Below are 21,511 nucleotides of genomic sequence, written 5' to 3'. Positions count from 1 at the left end.
ATCCAATTTGCTCATGTAGGGGAAAAAGTTCCTTTGTGATCCTCCAAGAGGCAATTGGATATTCCCTGGTTCAACTTTACCTATAAATGTTAGCATCCAGTATATTATGTACATTTAGGAAAGAATCCTTTTTTAAAACACTTTGGACTGTGATGTAAAGAGGTACTGTTGTCAGGTAGAACTTTTTTAGACTGTGATGGCTTGTTCTCCCTGTGCCTACGTGGGTTTCCTCTGGGTACTCTGGTTTCCTCCCACACACCAACGACATGCTGGCAGGTTAATCCGATCCTGTCTACAAAATTGGCCTGTGTATGTGTTTTTAAGCATGTCAGAAACATACAGGGTAAATGACCGTGCTATATCAAGATGCAACTCAACTCTGGAGTCTGATGTAAGGGGGGACTCTGTGGTCTCTTGTTTAGGAGGGGGGCTCTGGTGACCAGAGACCCCCATACATCAGAGTGTCCCTTTACACCAGAGTCAGCAGTGTTCCCTTTTACATCAGAGTCCTCATAGTTCTCTTTTAATTTAGAATCCACAGTGTTCCCTTCTACATCAAGGTCAACAGAGTTTGATTTCTGTCTGTGTTGATGTTGGAGAGTTACTATAACTTCCTGTTTGGTCAAATTTTTGCAGGACAGGACATGAGGGCACATCTCTCTAGCAGAGCCCTGGATAGCAATGGGAAATTGGCAGGGATTCTAGCAGTTTCTTACACTGATAAGGGGTACCATCAGGCCTCCTGTAGGGGACCAGGGCACACAGGGAGACTCCAACAGGAAGGGGATCTGTGCAGCTCGGTGGAGTGTCTGTGTCTCTCCTAACAGCAGAGAAAGCTTGTTTCTCCCCTCTCAGCTTTCAGCGACACACACAGAGACACACACAGTACATTGTTTTGTAATTGTCCTCCTGTTCTACCGTACTAATAACTCCCTGAGCCATACTCCCTAAGCTGACCACATCTGATTCCCCCCTGTGTGATCACCTCCCCCCACATTGCCGCCAGGTTCCTTCTCCCATGGATGCACAGGCGGATGGAGAGGGGGGAAAGAGACTGGTAAATATGTCATTTATCAGCCCCTTCTTTTTCTGAATTGGACACAATGAGTGATCAGTACAGATCGCTCCTGTGTCCATTCATAACTAAGCATAGTAAACTATGTTTACAACAATTCAGTTTATGACTGAACAGGAACCTATCTCCTGTTCATTCATCTTCAGTGTAACTGAACATACAGAGAAAGAAGTTGAAGAATCAGTTCTGTTCTATCTGTTTAGACCCCTGATATTTCATTCAACCCCCCCACAACAGAATTGTAAAAAAAAAATAATGTACAAATAAACTAGAAATAATTTATAAAATGTAAAAAAAAAAAAAACTTGAAATTGGAAAAAATGATTTTAAATTACATTTTTCTAATTGCCGGGGGCTTGTCAGGAAGGCTGTACAGGGCCCTTTGATTTCTGACAGCAGCCCTGAAGATGGACAACTGCCACTGCACCTGTTATACAAACAAGTGCAGTGACTGGCAACACTGTGTTCAGTGAAGCGGATCCTGCACTGTTATCATGCTCTGTGTCACTGAAAAGACACTTGTGACTTTATTAGGCTCAGCATTGCTAAGCTGCACTAAGGACAGAGTGAGTGCCCACCACTGTGCCTCAGTAAGTGATGCCTGAAGCAGCCACCTCAATTTGCCTCATGGATACCATGCCCTATGCATTCCACATATTGTCCCTGCCTTGAGGTATCCCTCTTCCTCAAGCTAATATACAGTTGCAAAAAAAAGTATGTGAATTCTTTTGGAATGATATGGATTTGTGCACAAATAGGTCATAAAATGTGATCTGGTCTTCATCTAAGTCACAATAAAGCCCCCCAAAGCACCATGTCCCCAAGGGCCTCATCCCCACAACCCTTGCCCGAGATGGTAAGGCCGCGTACACACGGGCGGACTGTTCGCCCAACTTTGTCCGCTGAACAGTGTTTCAGCGGACAGTCCGCTCGTGTGTGGGCTTCAGCGGACAGTTTCAGCGGACAGTCTGACGAACAAAGTTTTTCGGAAATCCCGTAAAACTGTCCGCTGAAACTTAGTTTGAGCGGACAGTCCGCTCGTGTGTAGGCTTGTTCGTCAAACTAAGTTCCGCGCATGCTCAGAAAGGATTTACACGCCGAAGGTTGCATTGCAGTGTATAGGACGTCGTTTTTCTAGTCCCGTCGTACGTGCCGTTCACATCATCGCGCACGGTTTCAACGGACTGTTCGTTCATCGTGTGTGGTCAAGTCCGCTCATGCTAATTTTGAGCGGACTGTTTGTCAAACTGTTTGACGAACAAGGTTGGGCGAACAGTCCGCGCGTGTGTACGCGGCCTTAGGGTACCTCTACCATTTCACAAAAAAAGTGTCAAAAATGTTAAAAATGACAAGAAACCTGAAGGGCCTGGTATGGATTTTTTTTTAAATTTTGGAGCGGGGTTCCCCTTAATATACATACCAGACCTAAGGGCATGTTATGCTCTTACAGGGGAACGCATGCCGTTTTTTTATTTTTAAATTAAAGTCGCCTGGCCTGGGGGCGACTTAAAGTCGCGTTGTAAGTCACCCCAAGTCGTGTTGAAGTCAATTCAAGTTGCGCTGTGATTCATACTCAAGTCGTGTCCAAGTTGCCTCACAAAGTCGCACTGGAAGTCGTGTTGCCCCTGTGTGAATGGACTCTTAATGATACGGCGTGCGCTATTATCAATGGCGTATTATTATTGCTGTTGCGCATATGAGTGCGCTGGTTCACACGCTCAATTAATGATTTGTCTGCCGCACCATACTGTTGTGTGTTTCTTCCAAAAAATTCAACTTTGGTTTCATCTGTCCACAGAATATTTTGCCAGTACTGCTGTGGAACATCAAGGTGCTCTTGTGCAAACTGTAAACATGCAGTAATGTTTTTTTGGACAGCAGTGGCTTCCTCTGTGGTATCCTCCCATGAAATCCATTCTTGTTTAGTGCTTTACGTATCGTAGATTCGCTAATAGGGATGTTAGCATATGCCAAAGACTTTTGTAAGTCTTTAGCTGACACTATAGGATTCTTCTTCACCTCATTGAGCAGTCTGCACTGTGCTCTTGCAGTCATCTTTACAGGATGCCCACTCCTAGGTTGAGTAGCAGCAGTGCTGAACTTTCTCCATTTATAGACAATTTGTCTTACCGTGGACTGATGAACAGCAAGGCTTATGGAGATACTTTTATAACCCTTTCCAGCTTTATGCAAGTCACAAATTCTTAATCATAGGTCTTCTGAGAGCTCTTTTGTGCGAGGCATCATTCACATCAGGCAATGCTTCTTGTGAAAAGCGAAACCCAGAACTGGTGTGTGTTTTTTTTTTATAGGGCAGGGCAGCTGTAACCAACACCTCCAATCTCATCTCATTGATTGGACTCCAGTTGGCTGACACTTCACTCCAATTAGCTCTTGGAGATCTCATTAGTCTAGGGGTTCACATACTTTTTCCACCTGCGCTGTGAATGTTTACATGGTGTGTTCAATAAAAACAATAACATTTAATTCTTTGTGTGTTATTGGTTTAAGCAGACTGTGATTGTCTATGTTGGCCATATTTGGGTCCATACATGGCTGGCTTCAGTTCCCGTTGACATAGGCTCAATCCCAGAGCTACATGTCCCAAGAGTGCTTTCCTACACACAATGGGGGAAGCTGATTGGCTACCATGCACAACTTCACCAGATTTTGCACTTTACAGCTTAAGGCCCCTTTCACACGGGTGCGTCTACAATGCAGAATCCACTTACTCAGCGGGGAATCACTCTGCTGGTGTCTGCTGAGCAGGTGGATGACAGGTCCGTGTCCGCTCCTCTATGCAGAGCTGACACAGACACAGTCCCGCTCTGCTCTATGGGGCAAATGGATGGAAACGGACCGCCTGTCCATTTCCATCTGATGCCATCCAATCTACTAGACAGATGAAAAATAGGACCACCATCCATTTGTTTTTGGAGGACAGGATCGGATCAGATGGTGACGGGTGTCAGCCGACATCCACCACTACATAGAGGACAATGCAGGGTCCAATTGGGTCCACCTGTCAGTTTTCCATGGACAGTCCGTGTTAAGGGGCCTTAGTAAATCAATCCTAGTTTGCGGGCAGTTCCATGGGTGTCTAGGGAGCGACATTGCTTTACTGAAAGTTCAGCGGTTAAGTCTGACATGCTATTTTACAGAAAACAAACTGTGGTGACTGGCTGCTAGGATGAGAGGTGGTGCTGACAACCAATTACCTGCCTATTAACATGGAAAGTTGGTAAGCTCCTGCTCTCTGTCCAGACCTGTTGTGCCCCCTGCCCTTTGTCTGCTGTGAAGTTCTGGGTACACACTGTCCAAAAATCAGTATACTTTCATGGTTACTTGAATAAGTGGTTATTACTCTCTTAATATCCCCCTGTTCTTTTTGGTGGTTCTCTTTCTCAAACAGTAACTTAATTTTTTGAAGGCCTTTTTCAAAATAGTTCTACTATAACCACGTTCGCTGAGGCGATTTCTCAGTAGGTTAGCCTTCCACCTGAAATCGTCCTCAGTAAAACAATTACATCTGAGGCGCAGATACTGTGAGTATGGGATGCTTCTAATCAATGACTGAGGGTATTTCCAGCAGTAGCTTTTCGAAATAATGATGTGTTTATGGTTCCATCCTCTTGTTTTCGAATCATTAGATCCAGAAACGGTAAAGATCGTAAATCGTAGATTTCGAAAGAGAAGAGAGACCGCTGCCACCCTCCCCCCCCCCCCCCAGGTACAGGTTGGCGTATGATGGTCCCCATTGCCACCCCCTGCACCTGGAGGTAGTGGGAGCCATCAAAAGAAAACACATTCTTGGTCAAAATATGTCTCAATAATTGCATGATAAATGCATTATAGGGTCTAGCAACCTCCTCACTTTCATTGAAGAAACTCTCTACCACAGAGATCCCAAGAGAGTGAGATATGCTGCAGTAAAGTGCCTAAACATCTATAGAAACCAGGATGCTCTTTGCTGAATTATCGCGGCGCAATCCGGACGGTCCCCGCTGCCTCTGGAAACTGTGTGTTTCCCAGCAGGCAGCGGGGCACTTGCGCAAAGGGGCGGGCAGTTGCGGAAAGGGGCGTAATCTACGCCCCTTTCCGCAGACAGCTATCCCGGGAAGTGGGTGCAGTTACCTGGATTATCCAGGTAACTGCACCCCCCTCCCCCCTGAAAGGTGCCAATTGTGGCGCCGGAGGGGGGGGGGATTCCGATGAGCGGAGGTCCATTTTAGGGTGGACCTCCGCTTTAATAATGCCAAGGTGTCCTGGAGATAGGAGGGGAGCTTCATTACATACAGTCGTAAAAATGCATCCACCAGACGACTTCCCTTCTCACTTTTAGCTCCTATGCCTGATATAATCGGGCGTCCGGGGGGTTTGTTAATATTTTTGAGCGTTTTTACTAGAGCATAAAATTACAGTATTTTAGGGTGGGTAGTTCTCAGTGCCTCAAAAATATCCCTATCTACTATCCCCCTGTTGTAAGCCTCAGTGATGATTATTTCATAATCACCATTGAGGGTTAATATAGTCTCCATAGAGATCGGACAGTACCAATCCTCATTAGATAGGATATCTAGGCACATCTGTTGGTAATCCTTAGTGTCCATCAATACAACATTCCCCCCTTTGTCTGCCATTTTAATAGTAATTCCCTTATTGTTTTGTAGTTGAACAATGGCCTGATGTTGTTCAAAGGTAATATTCCTCTGTCTTCCAGACTTAAAGTCTAATTTCTTTACATCAATAGTCACTTGTAGAAAAGTCCATATGTTGGGATTCATTTTAAGGGAAGGAAAATTGGTTGATTTTTTAAGAAATTTGGGTATTTCTTTGGGTGGAATTGCTTGAGGAGGACCCCCAATATACTTGGGGCAGCTTCCTCAGCAGGACCACCTGCAGAGCCCTCACTTTCATCTAATGGTGTTAGCGCTTCAATCATCCCAACACCATGGTTGTTATGGTGTCAGGATGATTGAAGCGCATTATTTCTATTATTAAATTGTAATATAAAATGAAATCATTCAACTCACCATAATGCAGAATCAATGGGAGTCCTGTGTGTGTCACCTGCCATGTCGCCTGCCACCAGATGCCATCAGGTGCCCCATTGGAGCCTGTCCTTACATCAGGTGGCCCCAGCAGAGTCCCTCCTTACATCAGGTGACCCTAGCAGGGTCCCTCCTCACATCAGGTGCCCCCAGCAGCAGAGTCCTTCCTCACATCTGTGTCCCCATCAGCGCAGCCCTTCTCACATCTATGTCCCCATCAGCGGAGTCCTCCTTACATCAGTGTCCCCATAAGCAGAACCCTTCCTTACATCTGTGTCCCCATCAGCAGAGCCCCTCCTTACATCTATGTCCCCATCAAGGGAGTCCTCCTTACATCTGTGTCTCCATCAGCAGAGCCCCTCCTTATATCAGGTGCCCCCGACAGCAGAGTCCCTCCTCATACCGGTGTCCCCAACAGCGGAGCCCCTCCTTACATCTGTGTCCCCATCAGCGGAGCCCCTCCTTACATCTGTGTCCCCATCAGTGGAGCCCCTCCTTACATCAGGTGCCCCCAGCAGTGGAGTCCCTCCTCACAGCTGTGTCCCCATCAGCGTAGCCCCTCCTCACATCTGTGTCCCCATCAGTGAAGTCCTCCTTACATCAGCATCCCCATCAATGGAACCCCTCCTCACATCTGTGTCCCCATCAGCGGAGTCCTCCTTACATCAGTGTCCCCATCAGCAGAACCCCTCCTTACATCTGTGTCCCCATCTGTGTCCCCGTCAGCTGAGTCCCTCCTTACATCTGTGTCCCTATCAGCAGAGTCCTCCTCACATATGTGTCCCCATCAGCAGAGTCCTCCTCACATCTTAGTGTTCCCATCAGCAGAGTCCTCCTCACATCTCAGTGTCCCCACAAAAGTGAGTACACCCCTCAACTTTTTGCAAATATTTTATTATATCTTTTCTTGTGACAATACTGAAGAAATGACACTTTGCTACAATGTGTAAATTTGCTGTCCCCTCAAAATAACCCAACACACAGCCATTAATGTCTAAACCACTGGCAGCAAAAGTGAGTACACCCCTAAATGAAAATGTCCAAATCGGGACCGTTTAGCCATTTTCCCTCCCCAGTGTCATGTGACCCGTTCGTGTATGATAAAATTGGTGTGTTAAAATTGGTGTTATCGCTCTCACTCTCTCATACTGGTCACTAGAAGTTCAACATGGCACCTCATGGCAAAGAACTCTCTGGGGATCTGAAAAAAAGAACTGTTGCTCTACATAAAGATGGCCTAGGCTATAAGAAGATTGCCAAGACCCTGAAACTGAGCTACAGCACAGTGGCCTAGAACATATAGCGGTTTAACAGGTCAGGTTCCACTCAGAACAGGCCTCGCTATGGTCGTCCAAAGATGTTGACTGCACATGCTCAGCATCATATGCAGAGGTTGTCTTTGAGAAATAGGTGTATTAGTGCTGCCAGCATTGCTGCAGAGGTTGAAGGGGTGGGGGAGTCAGCCTGTCAGTGCTCAGATCATACGCTGCACACTGCATCAAATTGGTCTGCATGGCTGTCATCCCAGAAATATGATGCACAAGAAAGCCCAGAAACAGTTTTCTGAAGACAAGTAGACCAAATACATGGATCACTGGAACCATGTTCTGTGGTCTGATGAGACCAAGATAAACTTATTTGGTTCAGATGGTGTCAGCGTGTGTTGCGGCGACCAGCTGAGGAGTAGACATGTGCATTCATTTTTGTCCGAATGCATTTCCGTCCGAATTGCACGGTGACTCCGCCCCCTCTGACGCATGGCTCCACGCGTCAGAGGGGGCGGGGTCACCATGTGGCTCCGCCCCCACTATAAAAGAACTGTCAGAAGAAGAGAAGCATCACACAGCGGGAGCCTCCCATTGCGCAGAGCGGCCCGAGAACCAAGAAGAGACGCCGTGGAAGAAGATGCCGGACGAGAACACCAGACCAAGAAGAAGCGGATCGGAGGAAGAAGAGGATCGGAGGAAGAAGAAGATGGAGGAAGAAACCGAAGGATGAAGAAAAGAAGAAGACCAGAAGAAAGAAGATGAAAAAAGACTTTAATAAAGGAATTGCCAAAGACCGTCACCTGTAATTTTTAACACTTTTTTGACACTTTTTTGGTGAAATGGTAGGGGTGCTTTTGTACCCCCTTACCATTTCACACAGAAGGGGAGGCCAGGGTTGTGGGGACAAGGTGCTTTGAGGGGGCTACCTCAAAGCACCCTCCCAATGTTTAGGGCATGTGGCCTAGTACGGTTAAGGAGGGGGGGGCGTTCTCTCATCCCCCCTCTTTTCCTGCGGTCTGCCAGGTTGCGTGCTCTGATAAGGGTCTGGTATGGATTTTGAGGGGGACCCCCACGCCATTTTTTTTTTTTGGTGTGGGGTTTCCCTCAAAATCCATGCCAGACCTGAAGGGCCTGGTGTGGATTTAGAGGGGGACCCCCACGCCATTTTTTTTTGGCACGGGGTTCCCCTTAATATCCATACCAGACCCGAAGGGCCTGGTATGGAATTTTGGGGGACCCCCATGCATTTTTTTTTTCTTCATTTTTTTTTCTTAATGCTAATGACCTGTGTGCAATGCAAATAGCCTTAAAAAAACCCATAGAAGACGTACAACATTAGAATCCTACTATAGCTTGTAATCGAAATATTCAACCGGGAATGTATGATTGCAGCATCATAAGTGAGTTTCGCTGCTCCGTCGAATCTTCTTTAAACATTCGGACAGACACCATGAGCCTTCAATGACAGATTCGACCTGTAATTCATTTGGATTTTCAGACAAATGCAATTTTTTTACAAAAAACAAAACAAATAAAAACGAATTTCGGGAGTAACTAAATACATTTATTTTTCGGACGAAAACGAAATTCCGAAACAAAATATTTCAGTCTGCACATGTCTACTGAAGAGTACAAAGACAAGTGTGTTTTTACTGCATTCAAGCATGGTGGTGGGAGTGTCATGGTCTGGGGCTGCATGAGTGCTGCCGGCACTGGGGAGCTACAGTTCATTGAGGGAATCATGAATGCCAACATGTACTGTGACATACAGAAGCAGAGCATGATCCCCTCCCTTTGGAGACTGGGCCACAGGGCAGTATTCCAATATGATAACGACCCAAACACACCTCCAAGATGACCACTGTTTTGGTAAAGAAGCTGATGGTAAAGGTGATGGACTGGTCAAGCATGTCTCCAGACCGAAACTCTATTGAGCATCTGTTGGGCATCCTCAAACAGAAGGTGCAGGAGCGCAAGGTCTCTAACATCCACCAGCTCCATGATGTCGTCATGAAGGAGTGAAAGAGGATTCCAGTGGCAACCTGTGAAGCTCTGGATAACTGCATGACCAAGAGGGTTAAAGCAGTGCTGAAAAGTAATGGTGGTTACACAAAATATTGACACTTTAGGCCCAATTTGAACATTTTCACTTAGGGGTGTACTCACTTTTGTGTGTTGAGTTATTTTGAGGAACCAGCAAATTGACACTGTTATACAAGCTGTACACTCACTACTTTACAATGTAGCAAAGTGTAATTTCTTCAGTGTTGTCACATATATATTGTAAGATTAAGGTGATCAGACTCAAGCGGTAGGTGCATTTTCAATGAGTGGGCCAGTCCAAAACTGTATTTTTAAGGGCCCGGTATCCCACTTTTATTTAAAAGAATGGAAAAGTTCACAAAAGACATTAGTAGCCCACGCAGCGGGTTCCACCATTACTGTATCTTGCACAATCAGAATATTTCAGCCTCCTGAATTACTCTCTTGCCACATGGCTGCTTCTGGCCTCCAGCTTAAGCCTTAGGTCTGCTCCTTAGATCAAAAGAGTCCCTTAGAGTCAAGCTCTCCTGCAAACACACACACTCTAACTGCCCCATGTAGCCTCTGATACCTGCAGAGGCATGGGAGTCTACCAGACTCCCATGCACAGACCTCCTGTCTGTTGGGTGAGGCCCTGAGCCATAGTCAAGTCAAAACTAAATACCCCAGCACACAGCTGTGCAATCAGCATGCCTTTCTCTTCAAAATCTGGTGTAAACCGGCAATCTTCCAGGTAGCACAGGGTCCCACTGCCACTATATATATATATATATATATATATATATATACGGTATATATATATATATATATATATATATATATATATGTTTGCTTGTGAGTTTTTTATGTTCTTTTTACTGTATTATTAAAGAGGTTGTAAACTCTCCCCCACAACTTTGTCCCATGTAAATCAGCATAAAAAACCATAATGAACACTGGTTGTAGACATCTCCTTACTTGCTCAGTATTGTTATAATCCTTTTTGTTCTTTAGAATGACATCACTGAACATGTCCAGATCTCGCATGATTTACGCACACTCTGTGTATTTGTCTATCTATTATCAGGACTTCCTACGGCACACCCCTGAAATCCCAGGAGACTTCATAATCACTCAGAGTGATTCCTCCTACACCCCATGTGACCATGTGACATCACATGCAGTGTAAACCTGGCCATCGGAAAGCATTACTGCAGTCTTATCAGCTGAAAATGATAAGACTCACAAAGCCAAACACTACTAAATCGGCACAAGTAAATACTATGAAATAAAACAAGTCAGCTATGAACAGGGAATCAGAGTTGCCATAGAAATGTTGGATTGAGAAGGAGGCTTGGTTAACAGTACAGGAAGTGCTCAATGTAAGGGTGGAAATATACTTCACTGTGAACTCAGAAAACAATACTTAAGATGGCGCTGCCTAACCCCTGGAAACAAGTTTCTTTAAACAGTAAGTAATATACGATTTGGGCTGGATTACAGTGGCTATAGTTTGATAATTACTTATTATAATGGACTAAATGAAAAGAAGCATCAGAGTGGGAGAGTTTACTTCCTCTTCCTCCTCATTTTGTGAATCATTTATGACATTTTATTTAATTGTCTTGATTTTATTTTTTGTAATAAATATATTTTTGATATATATCTATGTTATGCCTATACAGTCCTTCATCCAAAAATCTATTTTCTAACAATCCATTCACACCTGGACGATTTTAATCGCCGTGATTCTGCCTGCGATTCAGGAACGCAGCAAACATGTTATTTCTCAATGGCACCCCAAACATGGTGCGATTTTGCCGAGATTGTTGCAAGACAATTTTGTGGCAAAACCGCACCGCATTTGGGGTGCCATTGAGAAATAATGGCATTGCAAACACATCCCATGTTTTGACTTGATTCTGAATCAGGGGCAGAATCGTGGCGATTCCGCTCGTGATACAAATCGCCCAGGTGTGAATGGAGCCTAAAGCGTCCATGGTCCAAATGTAAGTATGTATTTATTATTCCTACCTCCACGTGAATAGGCCCATAATTTGGGGCTAACATGCTTTTATTGTGCCCAATTAATCCAGGAGAAAGTCAGGGGAATAAGAAAGCATGTTATGGAGGTAAGTCATAACAGCTTCCGTGCAATCCTATAATTCAAGTCTTCAAATGCTCTGTACTATGTGCCTACTATGTGCCTAGTTTGTTGCAAATATGCACCTAGTGTTGTTTGAAGCAATTTCTGCTTGAAATAGGCATCCTCTTTTTTTTTTTTTTTTGTAGACACCACAAATATTCACCACAGAAAAGACCAAGGGTAAAAATACATCCAGATGGAGAATTCCAAAGGTAAGGGCCAGACTACATTCTTGTGAAAGTATTTACTCCTGGCTAACCCAACATACTTCACATTTCCCCATCTACCTGTGCCTAACTTTGTGATTCTCTTCTAGTTGAAGGATGCTTTATCCATAAAAAAATGCAGGAAGGATGGGCTTCGTGAAAAAGGAGCAAAGTTTATGATAAACTATAGGTGATATTTTTACATGTCAAATGTTGTCTTTTCAGCAACTGAAAAGCATCTTTGTGTTTTTCATAGTGCCCCAAAAAAAACGTTGTCTTAGATGCAAGCATCATGGAATTCACAAGTCACACAGCAAGTCCCGCTCATCTGGAGAAACAAAAGGAAGGTTAGTTTAAACCTCTTATGCCATGTACATACGACTGGACTTTCTGGCAGACTAGGTCCAACAGTCTTCCCGACTGACTTTTCAATGGAGTTCCGACGGACTTTCCGAACAAACGGACTTGGCCACACACACTATCACACCACAAAGTCTGACGGATTTGAATGTGATGACGTATGACCGGACTAGAACAAGGAAGTTCATAGCTAATAGCCAATAGCTGCCCTAGCGTCGGTTTTTGTCCTTTGGACTAGCATACAAACAAACTGATTTGTAGACTGGACTCAAAGATTTGAAACATGTTCTAAATCTAAAGTCCGTCCGATTTTTAGACAGCAAAGGTTCGATGAAGCACGCACACGATCAAATTGTGCGGCGGATTCGTTCTGTCGGACCTTTGCTGTCGAAAAGTCCGGTCGTGTTTACACGGCACTAGAATGCTAAAATCAAACAAATAAGCCATGTTTTTAATGTCCTGTAAATGTCACAGCAGATCTGTCTTTCATAAGTTACCACCATCTTGGCAAGTGATGAAGAAAAGGAGAAGAGAGAAGAAAATTACATTTAACTCTGACGAAATCAACTACATAGATAACAGTACAGAAGTGGATGATGGGGGTGCAGACTAAACTAAGGCCGCATACACGCGATCGGATTTTCCGATGTGAATTGCGTGATGGCAGGCTGTTGGTGGAAAATCTGACTATTTGTATGCTCCATTGGGCAATTGTTGTTGGATTTTCCACACACAAATGTTGGATGGCAGGCTTTAAAAATTTTATGCGGACAAATTTTCAGAGGGTGTGTACACAAGTCCATCGAACAAAAGTCCAAAGTACAAACATGCAGAAGCAGTCTTGTAAACTAGCATTTGTAATGCAGAATTAACATTTGTGACATGGCAAATTATTAAATCTGGAAATGCAGCGCACATTCTCTTCTTCTTTAATGGGATAATAATGAACCTGTTTTGCTGGTTATACTGATGGAGTTATTGCAAACAAATTTTCTAGTGATATCAAGAATAATATTATTATGATTGTTATTTTTTTGGTGCAAGTTACCACAACACCATTATCCTGTAGTTTTTAAGATCAAAGATATAACTATGTTGGTGTCCCTTGTTAATTTTACATTGTATTTTTTAACAAATAAAATTAGACAGGCTATCTGCCAATAGAACTTAACCAAAAAGTGCATTCCATCCATCCAAAAATATAGAAAATATACCAAATCAAATCATTATTCAATCAAAAAATAAAATAAAAGCCTCATGCATGTGTCCTGCTTCTTATTATAGGGGGTCAACAATGTCAAGAGTTGGTGAAAGCAGGGATCCGTCATCAGGAGATAATTCCAAAAATCATCTGGATTATTCTCCTGGAGCTCCCGCAGGAAAGGCATATAACATAATTGGTCACTATTAATAAAGCGACCATTTTTTTTCCAAGATATCCTCTTCCTCCTGTTCCTGGCAAGGCCAATAATAAAAAAACACGTAATCTCCTCTGATTCCACAACATGGCTGGTTGACGAGCGGTTGTTCAGAAACGAACTGAAAAGCGTGAAATTAAAAGTGCAAACTAAAAAGCACGAAATGAGAAGCGTGAATCAACACTCACCAAACTTTTGTGTTTGTTGGCCGACAATTGTGTACCATTTGTTTGCAAGATAAAATGCAGGCACATGTCTTCGGACAAAAGTCTTCGGTTTTGTCTGCGGAAAATCTGATTGTGTGTACATGGCTTTACATTCCCTGTGTGGAGGATCCCTCAACTGACAGCAGTGATGCTTGCACGAAGACCTCTATCTCAAGAGCAAAGAAAAGCACACATCATGAAAGTTCCAGTGACAGCAGTGTCAAGCAAATAGCCAGTACCCCTAACAGTGGAAGCGTTAAGATGATCGCCAACTAAATCTGAAATTCACATATGCAGAGAATGAGGCATTCGTTGAGCATTTGGCTCCTCTGTTTTACAAGTTGTTGGGTCCCCATATGCTTAATAGTGATCAAGCTTGGAAGAAAAAACAATGGAAAATCATTACCAGAGCTGTAAATGCAATGGAAGTAGCATCCTGAAGTGAAGATAATGTGAAAAAGATACAAGATAAGACAAGACACCAAGGGCAACATAAAGAGGAAAATGGCATTGATCAGGATTTGTCATGGGCTTGGTGAGTATTCAAGAAGGGGGTGACGTGGGCCAACTTTAATTTATTTAGTCTGTTCTTTTGCAGATAACCCCACAGAGGAAGCAAACATCCTACTAGTTTCTGTCAAAGCAGATGTTCAAGATCTAGGCTTCTCTGCATCAGACAAGAATGATGACATCAGCCAGTCTCAAGAACAGCAGCCCCAGCAGTGTTGAGGTAGTCAACCATCTGCAACCACACTCAAGTTCCCAAAGAAAAGAGACCAATTTAAGCCAATGTACCAGCTCCCCTACTGTGAACTTCCTCTATAGAGGGAGCTGGTTAGGGATGAGCCGAACACCCCCCGGTTCGGTTTGCACCAGAACTTTCGAACGGACCCCAAATTCGAACGAACTTTAGAACCCCATTGAATTCTATGGGACTCGAACGTTCGAAATTAAAAGTGCTAATTTTAACGGCTAATATGCAAGATACTGTCCTAAAAAGGGTTTGGGGACCTGGCTCCTGCCCCAGGGGACATGGGTCAATGCCTAAAATGTTTTTAAAAATGGCCGTTTTGGCGGGAGCACTGATTTTAATGACGATTAAAGTGAAAAAAAAGTGAAATATTCCTTTAAATATGGTGCCTGGGGGGTGTCTGTAGTATGCCTGTGAAGTGCCACGTGTTTCCCATGTTTAGAACAGTCCCTGCACAAAATGACATTAAACGGAAATAACACCATTTAAAACTGCTTGCGGTTTTAATGTTAAGTCTGGTTCCTGCAATATGGTTGAAAATCATTGAGAAAAATGGCATGGGTAGCCCTCCCTGCCCATTACCAGCCTATTTGGGTCTTGTACGCATATTAAGGGGAACCCTGTACCCATATTAAAAAAAGGAAATGCGTGTGGCCCCCAGGCCCTATATACTCAGAACAGCAGTATACAGGCGGTGCAAACAAGACAGGGACTGTGTAGGTTTGTTGTGTTAAGTTGAATCTGTTTGTAATTTTCAACTGGTAAATTTTTAAAGTGTAGCTCCAGTCAAAAAAACTATTTTTAAGCTTTTTGGAAAACATAGGGAAGGGTTATCACCCCCTGTATAATTTGTTTTGTCGTCCATCTTTTTTCATCTCACCTGCTGTTGTCTCCTTCCGTTTGCAAGTAGGAGATGTTTGTAAATTGGATGTTTGAAAGTAGGGGCCTGCCCTATATGCTCTGCAGAAATGGCGGAACAAGGTGTTGGTTTTGCCACAACATTGTAAGCCCTCAAAGTGACTCTTGGTGGGTGCTGGAGCGCCCTGCTGTGAACGATTATAGCAAGAATTGTAATTACATGCCATTGTTGAACAGTGGTAGAAAAATTGACCTTTGGTGGTTGTGGTGCTGGTGCCACAACACTATAAGTCCTCACCGTTACTCTGGGTGGGCACAGGAAGGGGCCCTCCTGTGAAATATTATATCAAGAATTGTAATTACATGTCCCTGTTAAACAGGGGCAGAAAAATGTGGCCTTAGGCACTGCTGCTGGTGCCACCACACTGCAACCTCTCCCATATACTCTAGTTTTATTGCAGGAATTAGCCCTGCTGCAAAGCATTGCATCAAAAATTGTACTTAAACGCCCCTGTTAAACAGGGGCAGAAAAATTGGGCATTAGGCACTGGTGCTGGTGCCACCACACTGCAACCTCTGCCATATACTCTAGTTTTATTGCAGGAATTAGCCCTGCTGCAAAGCATTGCATCAAAAATTGTAATTAAACGCCCCTGTTAAACAGGGGCAGAAAAATTGGGCCTTAGGCACTGGTGCTGGTGCCACCACACTGCAACCTCTCCCATATACTCTTGTTTGATTGCAGGAATTAGCCCTGCTGCAAAGCATTGCATCAAAAATTGTACTTAAACGCCCCTGTTAAACAGGGGCAGAAAAATTGGGCATTAGGCACTGGTGCTGGTGCCACCACACTGCAACCTCTGCCATATACTCTAGTTTTATTGCAGGAATTAGCCCTGCTGCAAAGCATTGCATCAAAAATTGTAATTAAACGCCCCTGTTAAACAGGGGCAGAAAAATTGGGCCTTAGGCACTGGTGCTGGTGCCATCACACTGCAACCTCTCCCATATACTCTTGTTTGATTGCAGGAATTAGCCCTGCTGCAAAGCATTGCATCAAAAATTTTACTTAAACTCCCCTGTTAAACAGGGGCAGAAAAATTGGGCTGATGGCATCAACCAGAACCAGAAATGTTCTTCCAACATATCAGCGGAGGAGGAAGAGGATAGACAATCAACATAACAGGACAGTCACTCAGCATCAGCATAGGCAGTCTTGAAGGGATGTGATATTTCAAAAAAAATTATTCTGTTACATCAGCTTCAGGTGCTTGGTAGCTGTGGGTGATCCAAGACTGATTCATCTTGATGAAGGTCAGACGATCAACTGATTCGGTGGACAGGCGCACCCTGTGATCGGTAACAAAGCCACCAGCAGCACTGAAGGTGCGTTCCGAAAGAACGCTGGATGCAGGACAGGCCAGTAGCTCAATTGCATACTGTGCAAGCTCTGGCCAGTGATCCATCCTCAAGACCCAGTAAGCCAGAGGATTTTCGGTGGGAAAGGTGTCCAAGTCTGACCTTGCCCCTAGGTATTCCTGCACCATGTAAATCAGACGCTGGCGATGGGTGCTGGAACCGATCATACCTTGGGGCTGCGGACTAAAAAATTGTCTGAAAGCATCAGTCAGACGGCCACCTTCTCCACCGCTCCTTCTGACCGATGCCTCAGCAACACGTTGTCCAGGACCAGGAGTTTGTAACCTCCCAGTCTCTGGGAACGCGTTGCACAGACCTTTCTGCAAGGCCTCCCGGAGATGTCTCATCCTCTGCTCCCTCTGCGATGGCAAGATAAGGTCGGCAACCTTACCCTTTTACCGTGGATCAAGGAGAGTGGCCAGCCAGTAATGGTCCCTCTCCTTGATCCGAAGAATACGAGGATCCTTCCGCAGGCTTTGCAGGATCAGGGAGGCCATGCAGCGTAGGTTAGCTGAGGCATTCGGTCAGGAGTCCTCTGGGTCACTAAGGACAACATGATCCGCAGCTACCTCCTCCCAGCCACGTACAAGTCCACGTGTTTCTTGGGACTGTAAATCATCCCTACAAGACTGCTGCTGCTGCTGCTGCTGCTGCTGCTGCTGCTGCTGCTGATGCTGATGCTGAGTGCCAGCCTCCACCTCCATCCTGACACAATCATCCTCCTCCTCCTCTTCCTCCTCCTCATCCTCTTCCTGTGTGATGGGTGGCACAGCAGGAACACTGTCTGGATAAAGGGGGCCTTGAGAGGCAAGGAAGTCCTCCTCTTCCTGCCTCTGTTCTGCCTCAAGTGCCCTGTCCATTATTCCACGCAGCGTATGCTCCAAGAGGTGGACAAGAGGTACAGTGTCACTGATGCATGCACTGTCACTGCTCACCATCCTTGTGGCCTCCTCAAACGGTGACAGGACAGTGCATGCATCCCTGATCATGCCCCACTGGCGTGGTGAGAAAAAACCGAGCTCCCCTGACCCTGTCCTGGTGCCGTAGTCGCACAGGTACTCATTGATGGCCCTCTGCTGCGTGTGCAGCCGCTGCAGCATGGCCAACGTTGAGTTCCATCTGGTGGGCATGTCACATATAAGGCGGTTCTTGGGCAGGTTCAACTCCTTTTGGAGCTCAGCCAGCCGAGCACAGGCATTAACTGATGGGCGGAAATGCACACAGACTTTCCTGGCCTGCTTCAGGACATCCTGTAAGCCGGGGTACCTGCCCAAGAACCACTGCACCACCAGGTTAAGGACGTGAGCTACACAGGGCACATGGGTCAGTTGTCCCTATCGGAGGGCGGAGAGGAGGTTGGTGCCATTGTCACAAACCACCATTCCTGGCTTAAGCTGGCGTCAACCACCTCTCGGCCTGCCCCTGCAGAGCTGACAAAACATCCGCCCCAGGGTGGCTCCTGTCCCCCAAACAAACCAGCGCAAGCACGGCATGGCATCTTTTTGCCTGCGTACTTGCGTAGCCCCTGGAACGCCTACGAAGCACCGCTGGTTCTGAGGACAGAGCACTGGAAGAGGCCATGGAGGAAGAAGAAGAGGAGGGGGTGGAGGAGAGAGGTGTGTCACAACCAATAGTAGCATTTTGGAGGCGTGGTGGCGGAACAACCTCCAACACTACTGCACCTTGTCCTGCATCCTTCCCAGCTGCCAGAATAGTGACCCAATGGGCCGTGAAAGACAGGTAACGTCCCTGTCCATGCCTGCTGGACCATGAGTCAGCGGTAATATGCACCTTACCACTGACCGCCCTGTCCAGCGAGGCAAGGACATTGCCTTCCACATGCCGGTAGAGAGCCGGAATCGCCTTCCGTGAGAAAAAGTGGTGTTTGGGGACCTGCCACTGAGGAACCGCACATTGTACAAACTCACGGAAGGGGGTCGAGTCTACCAACTGAAAAGGCAGCAGTTGAAGTGCTAGCAATTTAGCCAAGCTAGCATTCAACCGCTGGGCATGTGGATGGCTGGGAGTGAACTTCTTTCGCCGGTCCAGCAGCTGGGGCAGGGACATTTGGCTGCTATAATCGGACGTGGGTGTACTGCTAGCAGAGTTCCCGGAAGCACTTGGCTGTGACACACCTAATTCTACACCTTCATTCCTCTCAGAGCAGGTTTCAGAGAGGACTGAAGGTCTAGTGGGGTTGGAGATGCCAGCTGATGAGGAGCAAGGAGAGGTCCGCTTTGTTCTTTGGTGTGGGTCTTTGAGGTACGCTTGCCAACGAGCTGCATGGCAGGTCAACATATGTCTGGTCAAGCATGTGGTGCCCAAGTGGCTGATGTTTTGGCCACGCGAGATACGCTTGAGACATATGTTGCAAATAGCAGCGGTGCAATCTGATGCACTCGTCTCAAAAAAGGCCCACACCAAAGAACTTTTAGAATAACGCGCAGAGGCAGCGCCCTGCACAGGCGGAGCTCTGTGGTGTGATTCAGTCGGTGTGCTGCCCCTAAGCTGGCCCCCGGAGGGCATCCTGCCTCGTTGGACATGTGCCTCCTCCTCCTCCTCCTCCTCTCTCCTTCCAGGCCCCCACATGGAGTCAGTGCGCTCATCATCCCCTCCCTCTTCATCGCTGTAGCAAACCTGGCAGTATGCTGCAGCTTGTGGAACATGACTGCCAGATTGCTGTCCTTCTTGAGCATCCCCTCTCTCTGCGCTCACGCTACTGCCTTCCTCTAGCTGAGTGTCATCATCAGAGCCCACAAAACACTGGGCATCCTCCTGGAGCATGTACCCAACACTGTGCTCAAAGAGTTCAGGAGACTCCTCAGGAGGACGTGGTGGGTCTAGGGAAGGAGTCACTGATGATGACTTTGAGAGGAGGGAAGACGATGCGTTGGCAGCTGCTTTGCTAGTACCCTGAGACTGGGTGAGAGAGGATGAGGAGGATGAAGAGGGCTTGGTCATCCACTTTACCAAGTCGTTGGCATGTTGCGGCTCAACATGTCCAGCTGCCGAAAAGAAGGACAAGCGTGTCCCATGGCCACGTGCTGATGACAATACACCGCGTCCACGACCAGCACTGTTGTTTTTAGACACAGAGCCTGCTTGCCCTCTTTTATCGGCTCGCGCCTGTCTGCCTCTCCTTGCTGGCCTTCCAGACATGGTAATGGCCTGAAGGGAGTTGGGTAAAAAAGCAGTTGGGTAGTGTATATTGTGCTAGAGGCACACAACACCCACTAACTCCTGCAGATGCCTTTATTATAGAACACCAGAGATAAAGGGGTATATACAGATGTATACTGTGCTGTGCTGGAGGCACACACAACTTCCAATAACTCCTGCAGATGGCAAGTGGTCTCAAATAGAGAAGAGCTATGTAGGTGGATATAGCGGTGTGTACTGGGTACAGAGCACGCAGACAGCACGCACTAGCTCCTAACACTACTGACTGCAAGCTCTATTATAAAAGATAGATCACTAGCTATATAGGTGAGGTGAATATAGCGGTATATACTGTGGTCAGGGCACGCAGACAACAACCACTACACAACAGCAAGATCGAAAATCGTCCGAAAACGATCGGTGTGTACTGTGTTGAAGGTACACAGAACACCCACTAACTCCTGCAGATGCCTTTATTATAGAACACCAGAGATAAAGGGGTATATACAGATGTATACTGTGCTGTGCTGGAGGCACACACAACTTCCAATAACTCCTGCAGATGGCAAGTGGGCTCAAATAGAGAACAGCTATGTAGGTGGATATAGCGGTATGTACTGGGTACAGAGCACGCAGACAGCACGCACTAGCTCCTAACACTACTGACTGCAAGCTCTATTATAAAAGATAGATCACTAGCTATATAGGGGAGGTGAATATAGCGGTGTATACTGCGGTCAGGGCACACAGACAACAACCACTACACAACAGCAAGATCGAAAATCGGCCGAAAACGATCGGTGTGTACTGTGTTGAAGGTACACAGAACACCCACTGCTTCAGACGCCAACACACTACACAAGGCCGCCGCGCTGGCGGCCTTATATAGTGTGGGGCGTGCACTACACAGCCTGAGCTATGATTGGCCACAGGCATCCTGCCTGTGGCCAATCATGGCTCTCCTCGCTGCTGGCGCTGCGATTGGCCAAGCATGCGGGGTCACAGTGCATGCTTGGCCAATCATGAGCCAGCAATGCACTGCACCATCGCAGTGCATTGTGGGCCGTAAGCGCCACACGAATTTGGCGCGAACGGACCAAAATGTTCGGACTTCGCCGAACGGACAAACAGCCGATGTTCGAGTCGAACGTATGTTCGACTCGAACACGAAGCTCATCCCTAGAGCTGGTACATTGGCTATAATAGTGAATACATTATTTCTATATATATTTATTATTTTTAACTTTCATTATTTTTATTTCATTTTATTCGAGTAACAAGACAATGTCATATAAAGTACATTCAATAAACATTAAAACTTATAAATGTGAAATTAAGCATAAGCATCTGAATGTCCTTCTATCAGGATATGCTGAAATACAACACCTCAAAACTTTAAACTGAGAAAATATATTTGGTGGAAATATTGGTGAGGTTGACAAGATTAACCAACATAGAAGGATATTATTCCTTAGTGGCCAGGTCATGAAATATGTTTCTATTTCATTAGGGACTAGTTACATAAAATCCCAATGAGCCACTTAGATCTGTACTACTGGGAATGTTTATAGC

The 21,511-nt window shown here is 45.7% G+C and overlaps 1 long non-coding RNA gene across 1 annotated transcript in view; it reads left to right on the top strand.

Moving 5' to 3' along the window:
- LOC143978126 (uncharacterized) overlaps positions 1-15,926 on the top strand; it is a 41,665-nt gene extending 25,739 nt beyond the window's left edge. Inside the window, exons 2-4 of the long non-coding RNA XR_013273902.1 lie at positions 11,709-11,774; positions 12,025-12,115; positions 13,413-15,926. This is a non-coding gene — a long non-coding RNA (uncharacterized LOC143978126). The remainder of the gene's footprint in view (positions 1-11,708; positions 11,775-12,024; positions 12,116-13,412) is intronic.
- Positions 15,927-21,511: the final 5,585 nt, after the last annotated feature.

Source organism: Lithobates pipiens, unplaced genomic scaffold (genome assembly GCF_037356315.1).
Source record: "Lithobates pipiens isolate NorthernLeopardFrog02 unplaced genomic scaffold, aLitPip1_a1.2 Scaffold_1, whole genome shotgun sequence".
Taxonomy (NCBI): Eukaryota; Metazoa; Chordata; class Amphibia; order Anura; family Ranidae; genus Lithobates; species Lithobates pipiens.
Note: the sequence above shows the minus strand (reverse complement) of the source record. Positions and strands in the feature narration are given on the sequence as shown.